The following is an 18,698-nucleotide window of genomic DNA, read 5'->3' on the forward strand; positions in this document are numbered from 1 at the left end:
TTTTTTTTTTTTTTTTTTTTTTTTTTTCTTTTTTTTTTTTTTTTTCTGTTTTCAAGTTCTCTTTCTTTTTATAGATAATACAGATTTATTTTCCCAGAAAAACTCCAAAACTCACAAGTAAGATCCATTTTCTCTTTGTGCTTGACTCTCCATTTCCATCCTAAGAAGTATGTATTCATCTTCTCTTCATTTTTTAAAGTTATCATACTTCAAACAGCATGTATAAGAAAAACTTGAATGAGTATAGAATTATGTACTCAACTCCAGCAGTCAAAATATTTAGGAAAGTTTTGCATGCTGAAAGGTGATATAAAATGTATCTCCCTACAACAATTATGCAGAAGGAGCTGTGTATTTGCTATGCTACTGTGCTATGTAGACCTGTTAAAAATGAAAATGTATTTTAAAAAGATAAGTGAAAAAATACAGTAAGAAATCAAGCCATTACTGCTTCACAGTTAAATCACAGTTATTTGTTGACGAACAGTAGAATTCCACTATGACAGAAACATTGCTCTGTGATGACACCTTGCATAATTTATTTGGGAAAACAAAACAAAACAATTATACTTCAGTAATATGGAAATTTGTTTTATTGCTGTTTTTTTCTTTCCTGAGAATTGAAGTAAGACTGAAAAACATATTTGTACTAATATTTTTGCAAACATTATAACTTTTATTGCAGAAAACACCAATATATTTTTGTTTTATTCTTTTTATTTTTAATTGTTGTTTGTTTTAGGTTTTTTTAATACTATTTGATTTTGTCTTTTACCTCATTCACAGGACAGTAAAGACAAAAGTTTCAAAATTAGGTATGATTTCATGCTGTTTGTGAAGGAAATGTGAGGTAGTCAAATCTTTAAATAAAAGGTTCTTCACTCAGAAAAAAATGTTGCCTGCAGCGCTACAGATGCTTTTAGAATAAACACTCAATGGCAAACAAGAATAGCAGCATTTGTCCCAGCTGCCTTCTGAATTCTAGTAAATTGTATGATTTTCTTCTGGATCTACATATTTTTTATTATGAAAGTATAATTCTGATATTAGAAATGCAAAACGATTCTGCCGTTCCCCTGCTAGCAGATGAAGTCCAAACCATCCATCTCTGCAAATCTACAAGCACAGAAATGCATTCATTAAACAATTTCAAAAAACTGTACCAGGAATTGTTATTTCAAGCCAATAGTAAGAAGGGTGATAGGGGAAGAAAGCATGAAACTGATGAAATCTTGCTAAGATTGAAATATTGGGAAGCAATATGTTGAAATTTTCTTTAGTCGACAGTTTAAAGACAATTTATGTGAGCTTATTAATCATCTTATTGCTGCTGAGTGCACAATTGTTAAGGTGCTAATGTGAATAATTTTTCAAAGTTATCGTAAACAACTGAGAAATTGAGACTAGCTTATTGAATACTAGTTTACTGTAGTTAGATATAAATATATGTATACTTAATATATACCAATAAATGCATTTGTGCATATTAATGTATATATATATCTAAATCACATGAATTTTAATAAAAACAACTCTATTTATTTATTACTGAACCGTGTATGAATATTAAAATAGAAACAATGGCTTTTTCTTCAGTAAGCATGCATTATCTTAGGTATTTATTTATATTTGTTTTATAGGATATGGTCTTAGTAAATAAATTTGGCTAAAAATACTTTTCCATTAAAAGAAATCAATAATTTAGTAAATGACTGGAGATGAACTACATTAGAATTAAGCAGATTTCATGAACATATACATTTTTAATTAGTTGTAACAGTGTATTTTATCACAGAAAATTCCACAGTGATTAAAACAGCACATCCATGTGATGTTAAATGAGGGAAATGTGAATGTTTACCTTGTAAGTCTGTGATGAAGGCTTTGATAATGATCAAACAGGACATTATTTTTAAATTCAAGGTGTAAAAATAGCTAATTTGAGAAGACACATATAAAGGAGGTAATTTTTAAGATTCTTTGATGCTTGTGTTTCAGAAGAATAGTATACATCATTACGCGTAGCTCAGTTTAAATTAATAACTAGAGAACTTGCATTCTTTGTATGGAAGCTGATCAATGTTGTTTAAGAACTTTGGTAACTTCAGAATTTTTTTATTATTTTTTTAATTTTTTTTCCTCAGAATGCATTTGGGTAAGTCATGGAAGCCAGAGAGGAAAATATTATTTAAAAAATTATGATATATTATTTCAACTTCAAATATCAACTGATATAATGTATCATCTACCTTTTTATGCAAAGCCTTTTAATATTTTTATCCAGTTCCTTTAATAGAGACAACTGTTTCCATTCAAGTATGGGAGGTTTTTGTTGTTATTGTTGCCATTTTTGTTTTTTTGGTTTTTTTGTTTGTTTTGTTCTCTGAGTAGTATCTGCAATTCAATTAAATTTTACAATTCTGCTAGAAAATTTTTCAGGTGGCTTTTGATTTACATCATGTGTTACCTAGCTGCCAATGTAGCCAAGGCATTTGTCAATGACATAGATCTTCTGACTTTCTGAATTAACTACCTTACACCTACCCATATTTAAGCAAAATCTGGTCCATTTGTTTTCTTTTTTCTTTTTTTTTTTTTCGTTTTTTTTTCTGTTCTGTAAAAATAGACCTAATATATCTGAATGATTTGACTATGTGTAATTGTCTAAATTTTTCTTGAAGACTACAAAAGACTGTAGACTTCATTGACTCTTTCCACTTCCTTCAAACATTTGGGGAGCCCAAAATATAATTCAGGTAGATTTTATATACCATCGTAATTTGATGATAATGAATATAGTGGTTACAGGCAGTGTGTGGAACACGAACATTAGATTTTATGTAACTTGTTTAATGCCTTGCTTCAAGAGTGCAGAACTTTCTAATAGCTTATAAGAGGCTAATGAAATTTTAAAAACAAACATTAATAATTAATAACAACCTGAACTGCAAGTAAGTGTTTCTAATTTAGATAACTATTTTTTAAAAGCAAACAAATAAATAAACTTCTGTTAATGTGTTCATGTTGCAATTTTTGCTCTAGGCCTCATTTTACAATGCACTTTACTTTAAAATATTTTTTTTATGATTTTTTTTTTTTTTTAAAGACAACTACCATTAGCAGAACAATATCAATATATGGGAGTAGCTTTTGAAACTACTTGATAGAGTTGGTGTTTACTGTGCTAACTGCTTTTCTTATATTTCATTTATAAAAACAGGAAGGGTTCAAAAAAAGCCTGTTTGCCTCAATCTTGATACTTAATATATTTAATAGCACTTTAAATAAATATATTTATAGCTGCAAATAATATTTTGTAACTAAAACTGAGAAAAAAAATAACCTGTTGTTGAATGAACTGTAAATATGAATAATTTGTTTTAGGAAACGCATAATTAACAGTTCTCACATAGTAATTATATTTGTAAGAAAAACACTTTCTGGCAGAATTGGAGCACTGAAACAGGTTGCCCAGAGAATTGGTGGATTCTTCTTCTACAGACTTACTCAAGATTGATCTGGATACCTAACTTTGCAACCTGTTGTAGGGTACCTGCTTTAGCAGGAGGTTGGACTCAATGATCTCTTGAAGTCCTTTCCTACCTCTGCAATTCTGTGATTCTGTGATTCTGTGAAGCCAGTTAGGTAACATAATACTACGTGAAAATGAACAAATGAATTTATAGATAAACTACAAACAAATTAACAATGATTATGTTGTTGAATTATACATTTAGTTGTAATATATAGAAGGCATTTTTATATGCTGAGTTTTCATAGAATCAGTATTCAGTAGCTGCAAGTATGCGGTTCTCAAAAAAGAAAAAAAAAAATTACTAATTTGACACCTTTTGAATCAACTTACTCAAGCCAGTAAATGAAAACACATTAAAAATGTATTTTTTTTTTTTTATCACTGGTAATCTTGTACCTATGAATGAGACTGCAGTTTCGTGAATTCTGTATTTAGAAGCACAGTTATAAAATGATACAATTTGTTTAATAATGAGCTATAGGAGGAAAAACACACACCAGAAAATAAGAATCTTATCTATTGAACAGTGATGTCTGAAAAATCTAATTGGGAATAAAATACTAAAAAAAAAGTTACAAATTAACAAAAAAAAAAAAAAAAAAAAAAAAAGGTGAATGGGATGACAACAGAGGAATTGAAACAAATGCTACTATTTATGTCATTGACAAGTAATTGTTTTAGGGAAAATTCAGATTCCTAGAAAAGAGTTACATGGTTTCTTTCAGCTAAATGTTGTTTTCCTTTTCCTTTCCATTTTCTATAAAGGAACATGAACATGAATTTCAATGTGATTACTACATTCCTTTCGCACTTTGATCATGGAAGAAGTATTATCTGGGAAAGAGACCTGACGTTGAAAACCTTGGCCCAGGCTTTGTATAGTAAGATGAGCTGTATTCTTCTGTCAAGTGAGCAATAAAAGGAGTTTTGTCTACAACCATAAATATAAAAATGTCTGATTTCTTTACTTTCAGCAGTTTCATGTGATCAGCCTGAAAAACCATTCAGCAACAAACATTCAATAGACAATTCTAGATGTCAAAAATGTCAGAATTATCAGCGCTGCCAGTATTTCACCAAACATTGGCATAAAAATGTTGAGGATTGTGTTCCAATGAGCTTGAATGTACCTTGGCCCAATTTCCTCCACTAACTTTCAAAGGTAGTTGCACAGCATATGCCTCTCTGATTTTGAGATGTATATTTTAGACTTCTGAAAAGTGACAAAGATTAGGCATGATATAAATCCAGCATTTAAAAAATAAGATAAAAAACCCTAATAAATTTATAAATCTATAATTATAAATATACTGTAATTTCAAACTGAAGGAGGAAATATTATCCTAAATATTCTTAGATAGGCAGTTCAGTCAATTAAAATGACTTAAAATTGTTCTCCTATATTAAAAGCTATACCCATATATATTTAATAGAGTATAATACATCGTTGGGATCTGTCTTGAGAAATCACTGAGTAGAGTGTAATGTAATATAAATTTTCATCATGTTAATTTGATAGTTTTATCTTTCCTCTGTAGCCTGTAGATATTGATTTGAATGACTATACAAAAGGCACCCATTAACTGAATTTTAAATCAACATTTATTTCAGGTCTTAAATAAAAGTCTTCTATCTTGTCATTTCATGAAAGACAGTGAACAAATGAAGAGTAATTTCCAGAGAATAGAATAAACCCAAGATTGAGAGGTCTGTAGATTTTGTAATCAAATCAGCATTCATTGTTTTTTAAAAAAACATTTTGAAAGACATTGCAGACAATAGCCACATATATTGAAATTACTAGAATCTTGCATTACAGTTCTCATATGCTTAACATCAAATATATGTCCATTAATAATTATAAAATCTATATTTTTTTCTCAAAAGAAATTTTGATATGTATATTTAAAGAAAATGCTGGAAGAGTAGTTAGTAAGCCATAATCTTGCACATACATGTTTTTGTTGTTGATGTTTTTTCTCTCAAAAAAATCTGGAAGAGATGTTCACTTTAAAAAAATAAAAAGCTAAAAATAAATAGCTTAAGCTACAAGTAATGATGTGATTGTATCAGAGTCAGAGGAAAACTCCTTTGTATTTCTACTTCTGCTATTGTAATTACAAGGTTATATTTACATCCTCAACTATGCTTCAGAAAAAGAATGATATAGTTGGGAAAAATGTGTTCTTTCCAACACAAATAGCAAATATGTTTTGTAACTTGTTGAATTGGTCATAATGAGAATGTGTCAAATATGAATCTCCAAGTGGTAGGCTCATAAGATTGTATAACTATTTAGAGGGTAAGGAACCTCTGCAGATCATCTGATGTAACCTCCTGCTCAAAGCATGACTTACTTCATGTCTGATTCTAACTTCATGCCTATGTAACAAAACTGAAAGTGGAATTCCTTCAACCAATACCACTGCCAGATGCAAGTTTCTACAGTGTAGACATCAGAAGTTCAGCTGTTTCACCCAGAGAGATGGACTGGATATATAACAGTTTTGAGTGACCAGAATATGTAAACTTTATATGTCCCTTACAGAGATTCAAAATTTCAACAAACAAATTTCAATAATTATTGTTCCACACCTTGGGCAATTAAAATAAACAAAAAAAAATTATGGTATGTAAAAAACAAAACAAGACAAAAACTCTAAACGTTGTCTTCTAATTGGATGAATGCTGTAAATTCCTTAGTGGGTTTGAGAAAACTTCCTCAGAAAATGAAGTCTGAGAAGAATTTTTAAATAGCAAAAACATGGTGTATCTGTCAGTTTCAAAAATGTAACTAAAACAAAAATGTAAGGAAATTTATTCAACATGCATCTCTTAGTCCAAATGACAGTTTTGTTACAGATAGTTCTGAGTTGGATAAAGCATTTCACAAGATGCAGCAAGAATTCATTAATTCTGAGAGGACAAGATGCATAGAGTGGTGCCTCGGGTAGCCTCCAGGCTAGAACAATAACACTCTCACATCACTTAGTAGTTGCTATGAGAGAGGGTGGCTACAGGGACACTATTGCAGATTTCTGGTATGTTATCTCTTGCACTTACAGCACCCTCCAAGCTTAGCTAATCTAGTGCTCTGCGTGCAGTCAAGGTATCAAAGTGTCCTTCCAGTGACTGCTGAAATTCTTTAGTCTGTCCTAGAAATGTTCTGATGTTTCATGCTGAAAAAGCAGATAGAGTTTGTAGTCAGCAGAAGTGCAGGCTGAATGTAAGTAGCTTACAAAGTATCATACCTCTCATGGTGCCAGGACCTGAGGGGAATCAGAGGTTTCAGAGTGCTTCTAGAAATCCTTTAGCTTTCATGGAAGGAATATGGAGCCGTATTCAATGAATTGGCCAATGGGAATATCCTTTATTCATGTCAAATAGCCATGTTAAAGTTGATGCATCAATCAATATGGAATCTAAAATCTGTGCTTATTTGAATATGAATATCTGTTAATTTGTAATTTACTGCGTTACCAGCAGACGGAATTAATTTTTGTGAGAGAGAAAGAGCTAATACTTAATTCAACACTTCTGTTATAATTGTTAACCTCAGTGCAGAAAATGCCTACAAGACTATGACTTCAGTAAATACTTAGCAGAACGACCTGAGGTATCAATAAAATGTGTAACATTCCTACTTCCACAAATGGAATACTTCACCCCTGGTGAAACTAAAGCACTTTTCTAAGTATGCTACCAAAACCAATAAAATCTTAACAGCATGCCAGTGTCACTGTCAGAACTGTATTAGTAACAATTCTGAGCCCCAGATAATGAAGAGTAAGCAAATTTTATGTGATATTCCAAATGTCCTAACAAGAAGTAGCTATTTAAAAACCTGCAGGGAAACAACAACAGCAACAATAAAAGAACACTTTGAATAAAGAATGGCACTTGTATTTCTAAACAGCAGGTAACAGTGAGGACTATATATATATATATTTCCCATCTGAATCTTGATTAGTTAACTTACTGGTCACAGTAAAAGCCCAGGGAGAGAAAAGGATGATTACAATTAAGAAATCACTGTTACAGGAAATAAATAAATAGCTAATAGAAACCTAGCATAAATTTTACATTGTGAATAACTACACAGTTTACATCTGCTGTGGAATATAAGCTGTGAATGAAGTGTCAAGTAACACTGAATACATGATCTGATCTCAACTGGAAAAGCATTCTCAATTTTGAAGGGTGAGGTTTCATACGTAGCAGTATTACTTCTGAGGATGACACAGAAGGTCCATACAAGATCTAAGAGGCTGGAGAAGGTTACCAGCTTCCTTTATATTGATAAATCTGTGGTTCTTTCAACCAAAGAAAAGTTATCTACCAAGTCAGAGAGACCTAATAAAAAGCCTATTTGTATGAAATCTAGATAGAATAACAGTTTAGCTGATATCCTGTTTGTTTTCTTACTGTATGTTTTGTCCAATTGTGACCTATCTTTCTTTAATTAATGAATAACATTTTGTGTACTCTATTGTCTCACTCCAATTTATAGGAGAGAGATGAGGTTCTTTTAATATCTGCATACCCAGTGTGAGATTAAGAAACAGTGGTTCAAATGTTGGTTCAACCAGTTTATTACAAATCTTAATCAGGGGAAATGGTGAAAGGGAGGACAGACGATGACCATGGCGATGATGGCCCCTTTTCAATGCTTCAAAGTGGTTGAGTCAGCTATCTTTGGAGTGACAGCTCAAATCCAAAGTGGTCGAGTCAGCTCTCCTTTGAGTGACAGCTCAAACCCAAGGTGGTTGAGTCAGTTCTCCTTGCGGTGGCAGCTTCTGGCTCTGGCATCTCAGCAGGAACCTCCTTAGTTCTTGTCTGTGTCGCAAAAAAAGTCTCTAAAATATGCAAATTTATGTGTATTTGAGCTAGTTTAGGTTTCTATATTGATGGATTACTATGTCCTGAAAGTGGAACATTTTACCGATTTTGAAGTTCATTTGGAAATAGATATGAAATAGTTACATTAATATTTTTCATTATCTATATGTGTACTGATCAAATAATTTGGAATGCATCTAGTGAAATTAATGCTCTAGTCTAGGACCTGTGGTCAGCTTAACAGCATTTCCTTCTCTCTCAAATGCATGAGAATACACGCAAATAAAGATTTAGTCCTTAGATACTAGTATCAAGTAGGAGAAATCAGTAATGTTGGCAAGGTATATCATCCTAATTAGCACAATCTCATACGTTTTAAAAACAGTGAAATACTTACAGTTGCTTTGGTAGACAAGAAGGATCACTCCAAGATCTAACAATATGATCAGAATAATTATCTCCCTCTTTTATAAGGAAAATAATATACTTTTTTTTTTTTTTTTAACCTTAATGTTTTTAATATACACAATGCAGTATTTCACACATAGTCTCTACACTTCTGCTTCCATGCTATGAACATTGCAGAGACCTCCTTTCCCAAAACCTGCTGTCTCTATTTCCAACAGTCTTACGCTCATCAGGATCACAAATTGTCCTTTATTTCCCTGACAAGAAGGATAAGAGGATGGGATGAGGTAGAAAGATAGAATACCTTCAGGTTTGTTGTGTTTTTGCAAGGAAGAATAGAAATGTATTTTTTATGGTCTGATTGCTGGCTGCTGGAAAGATATAGCTATTCATCAGACATTTGTGAAATAATAATAAATAAAAATACCTGTAACAAGCTTAGAATAGCAATTACTGCGGCTTTAAAGCTAAAGAGTTATCAGTTTATCTGTTGACATAGTCAGCTTGTATATCATGACTTTATGATAGCTTTGCTAATCTCAGTCTTTCATTGCTAGACAGCTTCATATCTCCCATTTGAAGATCTACTGGAGTTATAGCAGAAACAGTTGTTAAACAATGAGCTGTACTTCTTTTTCCTGCCAAGCAATTTGAAACACATAAACATTCTTGTTTTAGATTTTAATTTTAAAAAAGGCATGGTTTTGTAAATATTCCATATCATAAAATGCCATAAGCTCTCCGTACTCAAGAGGTTGGAACTGTAGTTCCTGGTTTCCCAGAATGCTTCAGTTTCCCATGTAGTTTTTGTCTCTGGGAAGAAGGAACTTCAGTTCCTGGTTTTCCTGGGACTGCAATTACCAAAATACAGTGATGGTTTCTGGTTTTCCAAAGGAAGATGTAAAAATGATTTGAACACTGCTGAAAGTTCCCTCTTTCTTACTGGTCAGCCATGAGTGAAGGGCAGAAAACTGTTTCGGAGATTATCTTTTTCCCATTCTTTTGTTTGATGTATTATTCTTAATTACTCTGTATTAATTAATCTGTATTATCTCACATTTTTCTGAGTAAATTAGTTTGCTCATAGTCTAATTGATTGTCTTTTACTTCTCCCCTTCCTCACCAGGCTTCTGGGGGAAAAGGATTGAGGATTGAGGCTTGGGCGGGGGAGGAGAGTGGAAGTCTGCAATATTAACTCTTCAAGCTGTGACAAAAAAAAATGAAACAAAGCCATTAGTTCTAAATGTAAAAAAAAAAAAAAAAGCCATTTCAATATTTCTATTTTTATAACACCTGTAGTTAAAGCCTGAGTAGTAGACATTTATTTTAAAAAACTTGTTTTATTTTTGCTGCTGATAGCAATTAGATTTATGCAAATTTTCTCATATGTTAGCTTACTAAAATTTGATTCAATTAATTTTAGTTGCATATTCAGTAGGTAATTTTGTCATTCCTGTTTAAAAGTATTTGAGAACAATACTGAAAGCAAATAATAAGATTCATTATTGAATGGCTTCAAGTAAATTCAAGAAATAAAAAAAATATTTTTACTGACTCCCATCTAAAATGACCTAAAACACTTGCTCTAAGAAGAACAGCTCAAGGATCTGAACTTGGTGGTGCCAAACCTCACCTACTACCCCTGGGCCAAATATTTGCCATCTTTTTGAAAAAAATACATCGGTGAACTTTGCTCATTATATGCTCTTAATACCAAAACACATCTTCATCCCAAAAAGTTACCTGCCTCCAAGATGCAACCACGTCACACTGAAAATGTTCTCTGAATTTTTTATTTTATACTTTTAAAAGTGAGGCACAAAAAAAAATTATAAAAATTTTTAACTACAACAGTACAAAAAAAAAAAAAAAAAAAAAAAATAATGACTAGAATAACTCAAGCTCCTTCTGTATAATAGGAAATCATAACTCTCTCTCTGCTGGCCACTCCTATTTTGATGCAGCCCAGGATACTGTTGGACTTCCGGGCTGCAAGAGGACACTGCTGGCTCATGTCTAGCTTTTTGTCCACCAAGGACCCCGAAATTCTGCTCTGCAGGGCTATTCTCAATGAGTTCTTCTCCCAACCTTTACACATACCTGGCCTTGCTAAACCTCATTAAGTAGGTTCATGTGGGCCCACTTCTCAAGCTTATCCATGTATAAATAACATCACTTCTTTCTGTTGTATCAATGGCACAACTTAGCTTGTGCCATCTTTAAACTTGCTTAAGGTGAACACAGTCCCACTGTCTCTGTCATTGATAAAGACACTGTAGAACACGTGTCCCAGTACCCCTGGGGAACACCACTTATGACAGGCCTCCACCTGTATATAGATTTATTGACCACTACCCTCTGTCTGCAGCTATCCAATCAACTCTTCATCCACTGATCAGTCCAGCGTTCAAATCCATACCTCTGCAATTTAGAGATAAGGATGTGGTACAAGACCACATCAAAGGCCTTGCACAATTCCAACATCATAAGGACAACATTAATTGCTCTTGTTTTGTTCACCAATGCCATCACTCCATCAAAGAAGGCCACCAGAATGGTCAGGCACAATCTGTCCTTAGTGAAGTCATGCTGGCTGTCTCAGATCACCTGCTCATGTGTTGTGATTTCAAGGGTCTGTTGTGCAGCAGGTGCTTTCTTCTTTACCCACCATCTACCCCCTTGTGGGGATAAAAAATACCAGAGGAAGTAGAAGCAGCTTAACTGAGATAAGGGGAGAACTAATATAATAGAAATGGTAAAGGAAAGTGAGATGATACAGAGAAAATGGAGCAGGCTGCCCAGGAGGGTTGTGGAGTCTCCTTCTCTGGAGATATTCAAGACCTGCCTGGACGCCTACCTGTGTGACCTGGTGTAGGGAACCTGCTTTGGTAGGGGGGTTGGTCTTGATGATCTCTAGAGGTTCCTTCCAACCCCTACAATTCTGTGATTCTGTGATTCTGTGAAAATAAAAGTAATAAATCTCCAAATGGAAAATCTCTGAACAATTCTTCACTTTAACTTGACTAAGCAGAAGAAGTCATCCACATGGCACTATTGCTCTATATCTTCCTTCCAGAACTGGAAACTTCCAAAGCATTTTGGCAATTGTGTTCTTTTTCCCTATTCCATCAGTTAATTGCATAATGTTATGATTTGGAACACTTATGGAGAACCACAACAATCACTTATGAGAAATCATAGCATCATGTCACTTGTGCTTTAACATATCTTCCAGGAAAGTCTACTCCAGGCACAGAGGTGAGGCTCCATAGCCTATAGTTCCTCAAGTCTTCTTTTCTTGTTTTCTTAAAAATGGGAGGGATATTTCCCTTTTTCCTGTCACCAGGGACTTCACCTGACAACCACAACATTTCAAATATAATGGAGAGTGTCTTGGAAGTTATGTCAGCCAGTTCCTTCAGGTCTCTGGGTTGCATTTTGTCCAGGTTCATAGACTTGTACATATTCAGCCTTATGAGGCAGTCTTGGACATGTTTTTCTCTTTCTTGGATTCTGTTCTCCTGATCCTGACCAAAAGTTCAGGGATGTGAGAGATGTGGGAATCCTGACTGATAATGAAGATCAAGGCAAAAAATGGACTGAGTATCCCAGCCTTCATTTCTGTTGTAGCCAATTTTCACTTATTGGAGGCAAGAAAGTGGCGTGTGAAATACTTAGAGGTTGGGTTAAAAAGAACTTAGTGAAATAAAAGCAAAGGCCATGTAAGGAATCAAAAGGGAAAAAAATAACCTCCACTTCCCATCAGCAGGCAATATATAGACACTTCAGGGAAAACAAGGCCTCTACAAATGCAGGAGTTCAGAAGTCAAACTCCTTTATAAAATGTCCTTTCTCTTAGGTTTCATTGTTCAACATAACTTCATATGGTATGAAGTGTTTGGTCTCTATTTTACAATTGAATGGGAAATAAACAAGATGAACGATTTAAGTAAATCTTCATTGGGCAGTTAAACATTGCACGATCTTTTCTGCTAGTGATTAGCGCTGGATGCATAACTCTGAACCACCAAAACCTCATCAACACTAACCATGTTCACATTTTCTAAATTTTAATACAAAATTATGGCTAAAAATCTGGCATAAGTTCTGTGTATTTCCAAATGTTATCATAAGTGCAATACATTTCTAACCCTCTGGAATTCACAATCATAATCTGTCGCCACAGCAGGGATGTTATAGAGTATCTGTACTAATGGTTACATATGCATTCAATAGAAGAACTTTTCCAGAGGGAAATAAAGATGCAAATCCCAGACTTCATTTTCAGAAGTTCAGATTAAGATTTAAAACAATTCTCTCTGAACTTGTTTACTTCACAGAAAATAGAGCTATTTTTTTTTTTTTTTTCCTATTAGCTAAGGATACCAAAGGTTATGGAGGGTGTTGTTTGCACAAAGCAGATAGAGTTGCATACAGTCCCAAACAGCATTTCTTTTTATCATGGTCAGACTATTGGACCAGATGTTCTGACCCAGGTGGACATTTCTTATCTTGGACCAAATAACATTTTGCATTTTCTAATGGTTTGGTTTAATAAAGCATTTTATAGCATTAAAGTTGCTGAATTTGCAATCAGCATTTAACATTCAATATTCAGTCCAACTATTTCCAGTATTTCTAGGCAAATACTTCTGCATCTCTTCTCCAGCCACGCCCAGTGTCTCTCATGTTGTGTCTGGTGGATTAATCTGAGCGTAGAACAGGCATCATGATAGTAAGTATAGCAATGACAAACTATAACTTCAACACTGACAGTACTATAATCAAGTAGTAAAGAATCTCTTACTCTGACTGAGCTTTATTCACATAATTCATTTATGCTTCTGTTCTTACAACAGGAAAAATAAATATTAAAGAGGTAATATTTTCAAACTAACTCAGTGTGGGGATGGAGATCTGAAGGAAAGAAAGGGACATTACAACATTAACGTCATCTTATTTTTACAAATCCATTATGTAGAAATAACTTAAGAAAAGATCTTAAACTTTGATTTAAAAAAAAAAAAAAACCATGATTTGAGAATTTCTTTGTCACTTGCTTTTCTTTCTCTTTTTAAATTGGAACTGTTACATGTTGTTTCTTCACTTGAACACAGAATTAATTATTTTCACCAGGAAACATTTCTTTGTTCAACAATAAAATTTAATGTATATGAAGTTTAAAAAAAAAAAAAAAGATGTCAACTAATCTCCATCCAGACGAGTGTCAGGCCTCAGAGGTCAGTACTGGAACTGATGCTCTGTAATGTCTTCAGTGACATAAGCAGTGGCCTCAGGTGCACCCTCAGTAAGGAAGGAAAGACAGTTTCTTAGGTGGCTTTTTGGAGAATGCATATTCTGAATTTCAAACTGACTTTAAGACATCTCTATCAAGTGACCCAGAAGAAGAAAGGTTTTGGTGGGGTCTTAAGCAACAAGCACTCAAATTAATTAATTGCTAATTCAGTAATACTAGGGCCAGTCTGGCAGGACATGATTAAAAAAAGAGCTTTACAGTGTGGTTGGAGAGAATGGTGCCACGTGGAGCATTTGACAGAAAGCATTGGGAGAGATTTGAAGTTGACACCTGGGCTTTTAAACTTCAGAACACAGAGAATCTGAGACCTGCTATCCTCCAACTGACAAAGGGGTAGTGGCAGCATATGGAGGGCTTTTAGGTGCTTCAGATGTTGTGGGTACTGAAGCACAGCTCCCCTTGGCACCCTAACTGCCAGTGTTGGGCTGGATATTCAAAGGGAGTGTCCCTTTCACACGTTAAGCAACTGATGCTGCATGGAGTAAGTGAATTGCACTGATCGCACAGTGGGCTCAGATGGGAAATCTCAATCACCTAGTAAATCTGGAAGTGAAAATGGGATAGCCCAAAGGCAAAGATTTCCAAATATTATCAGAGAAGAAGGTGACATGTTCAAGATTACAAAATGATAGAATCATAGAATCATAGAGGTCGGAAGGGACCTCCAGAGATGATGGAGTCCAACCCCCCTGCCAAAGCAGGTTTCCTACAGCAAGTCACACAAGTAGGTGTCCAGGCGGGTTTTCAATCTCCACAGAAGGAAACTCCACAACCTCCCTGGGCAGCCTGTTCCAGTGCTCTGTCACCCTCACCATAAAGAAGTTCTTGCACACATTTGTGCAGAACTTCCTATGCTGCAGTTTCTGGCCATTTCCCCTTGTCCTGTCTCCACACACTGCTGAAAAGAGTCTGTCCTCATCTCTCTGCCCCCCGTACCTTATATATTTATAGACCTGGGTCAGATCCACTCTCAATCTTCTTTTCTCAGGGCTAAATAGACCTAGTTCACTTTAGCCTTTCTTCATAGGGGAGATGCTCCAGGCCCTTCACCATCTTTGTGGCCCTCTGCTGGACTCTTTCCAAGAGATCCCTGTCTTTTTTGTACTGGGGAGCCCAGAACTGGACACAGTACTCCAGATGAGGCCTTACCAGGGCAGAGTAGAGGGGGAGGATCACCTCCCTCGACCTGCTGGCCATGCTCTTTTTAATGCACTCCAGAATGCCATTGGCCTTTTTGGCCACAAGGGCACACTGCTGGCTCATGGCTGTAGTCCACCTGTTGTCCACCAGGACACCCAGGTCCTTCTCTGCAGAGCTCCTATCCAGCAGATCATCCTCCAACCTGTACCGGTGCATGCAATTATTCCTCCCTAGGTGTAAGACTCTACACTTGCTTTTGTTAAACCTCATCTGGTTTCTTACTGCCCAGCTCTCCAGCCTGTCCAGGTCTTGCTGAATGGCAGCACAGCCTTCTGGTGTGTCAGCCAATCCTCCCAAATTTGTATCATCAGCACCACCAATGACGACCCTTTGTGCTCTGCCAGTCAGCCAGTTCTCAATCCACCTCACTTCCACTCATCTATCCCACACTTTCTCAACTTTGTTATGAGGATGTCATGGGAGACAGTATCAAATGCCTTGCTGAAATCAAGGTAGATGACATCCACTGCTCTCCCCCCATCCACCCAGCCAGAGACAACATCGTAGAAGGCTAACATGTTGGTCAAGCATGACCTCCCCCTGGTGATCCCATGCTGACTACTCCTGATAATCTCCTTTCTTCCAGTTGTCTGGAGATGGCATCCAGCACAAGCTGTTCCATCACCTTTCCAGGGACAGAGGTGAGGCTGACTGGCCTGTAATTACCTGGATCTTCCTTCTTGCCCTTTCTGAAGACTTGAGTGACATTGGCTATCCTCCAGTCTTCAGGCACCTCCCCCATTCTCTAAGACCTCTCCAAGATGATAGAGAGCAGTTCAGCAATCACCTCTGCCAGCTCCCTCAGCACCCATTGATGAATCCCATCGGGTCCCACGGACATTGTGAACATTGGTGTCACCTAGGTGCTCTTGGACTGCCTCTTCCCTGACTAAAGGGAAGTCTTCCATTCCCCAGATCCTCTCACTAACCTCCAGGGTCTGGGATTCCTGAGGGAGAGTTTTTTCACTGAAGACAGAAGCAAAGAAGGCATTTAATATCTCCACCTTCTCAGCATCCCCCATTATCAGAACACCCCCTCAATTAGTATGGAAGCCACATTCTTCCTAGTCTTCCTTTTAGAGTTAACATACCTTAAAAGCCTTTTTTATTAACCTTTAGCACCTTTGACAGATTCAATTCCAGGCGGACCCCTCGTCTGTTCTTCCACCACCTGCATCAGAAAGTTGTCTTCAACACATTGCAGGAACCAACTGGACCTTGTGTAGCTGGCCGTGTTGATTTTCCAGCAATTATCTGGATAATTGAAGTCCCCCATAAGCACCAGCGCCTGGGATCATGACGCTACTTCCAGTTACTTGTGGATGGCCTCATCAACCTCCTCCTCCTGATCAGGGGGCCCATAGTACACTCCCACAACAGTGTCAGCCATACCAGCCTGCCCCTTGATTCTCACCCACAAGCTCTCCACTGCTACAGCGCTCTCCCCCAGGTGGAGTTCAATACATTCTAGCTGCTCTCTTACATAAAGAGCAACTGCACCACCCTGCCTCACCTCGCTGAAAAGCACATAGCTCTCCATGACAACATTCCAGTCATGCAAGCTGTCCCAACACATCTCTGCGATTGCAATGAGATCGTAGCCCTGTGACTACACGCAGATCTCCAACTCTTCCTGTTTATTCCCATATTGCACACATTAGTGTACAGACACTTTAGGGAAGCAGCATCCCCTTCTCCCTCTCCGTTCCTTTGAACTCCACCCTCATCACTCAAGCTCTGTTTTGAGCCTCGAACTACCCGCTCAATCCCAGTGGCCCTCATTCTGTCCCCTTCCCAATTCTTACCTTACTTTAAACACCTTTCAACAAGTCCCACCAGTTCCTGGACTAGGGTCCTTTTCCCACTTGTAGACATGTGAGTTCCATCTGCAGCTGTCATGTTAGGTGCCGAGGAAATTGCGCCATGTTAAAAAAAAAAAAAAAAAAAAATTCTTTTGCCTGCACCAGCCTCTAAGCCATTTACTTATGAAGTTTTTGGTTTCTTTTTTTAATTCTCTCAGTGTCTTTCCACACCACTGAATGGATAGAAGAGAAAACAGCCTGCATGCCTGCTCCAGTTAGATGCCTTACTGTATAATAAAGTACCAAACATGAGAACCAATATGCTTTGTTCACTAATGGATTCTGACACATTGTAGGGGAAGTATTGGAGGTGGAAGACTTGTGAATGGAGTCCTACAAAAGCAAGTTCCAGAAAATGCTGAAGAAGATGACTCCTGGAAGTCATCTGGCCTAAAATTTCCGCTCAAGCAGTGACACCTGGAGCAGGTTACTGTGGAACATGTCCAGATGGATTAAGAAAGACTCTAAGGATGGAGACTCCACAACCTCTTAGTGCAAACTTTTCAAGTGCTCCATCACTTAGTAAAAAAGTGCTTTCTGATGTCCAGATAGAACATCTTGTGTTCTAGTTTGTGTTCAATGACTAATGTAGCACTTAAATAGCATACTAAATATTCTTATAGTTATGTTTAGAAAACAAGACAAACTTTCCCCCTCGCCTCCCTACCCCCCCAAAACAAACAAACAAGCAAACAACAACAACAAAACAGTGAAAACAAAAGTTTTAGGTTAACAGTTTTGACATATTTCAAAATTAGATCTTATTTTTTTCTGTTACTGTTGGCATGGATGGTTCAAACATGCTGATTAAGTCTTTATTTGGCAATAGAACAAATATAGCATTCTTCTACCACGAGCGCATTTGCACTATAAAATTTTATTAATCATTTCCAAATCTTTCTGAGATTTCATTTATTCTTTTAAATAATGTGTTTGCTGTATAAAGAGTATTGTTATTCATTTCCAAAAAGTTTTGTTTTTCTTTTTTTACTTGATTCATAAGTAATTATATCCATATTGTCGTTGTCTGAGCTCCAAGATATGATTTTGAAAAGAAATATCATCCTACTATTCTGGAATCAAAGTTGGCTAGCATAATATTCCCGTTTTCTGGCAAACAGAGATAGTTGAAAATAACAAAACAAAACAAAAAAGAAAAAACAAAACTCCACACCACGTTAAGAATTTATGCAATCACTTTCAACAGATCTGAAAGATTAAAAAAGCATCTAGCTTTTATTGACATCAAAGACTGTAATAATTATTCAGTTAAGGCTGTTTATGACAGCCAGGGAGAGAATGCTCCTTTTCCATATATCATACTATAGCACTACATATTGTATTCTTCCTTCAGTTATCACCAAAAATAAAAAAGTTGTCTTTTTCCAAATTAAATTTAATCCTTTTCTGATCATTTGTATGAATTGTTGATATCTATGAGCTGTTGATACTTTTTTTTTTTTTTTACTTAAACCCATCTTCTAAACTGCTTGAAAATCTACAAGTGGGCATTAGCATCAAAACAAATAAGAATATT

This window comes from Lagopus leucura, unplaced genomic scaffold (assembly GCF_019238085.1).
Source record: "Lagopus leucura isolate 7727_CA_CO unplaced genomic scaffold, USGS_WTPT01 Super-Scaffold_100001, whole genome shotgun sequence".
Lineage (NCBI taxonomy): Eukaryota > Metazoa > Chordata > Aves > Galliformes > Phasianidae > Lagopus > Lagopus leucura.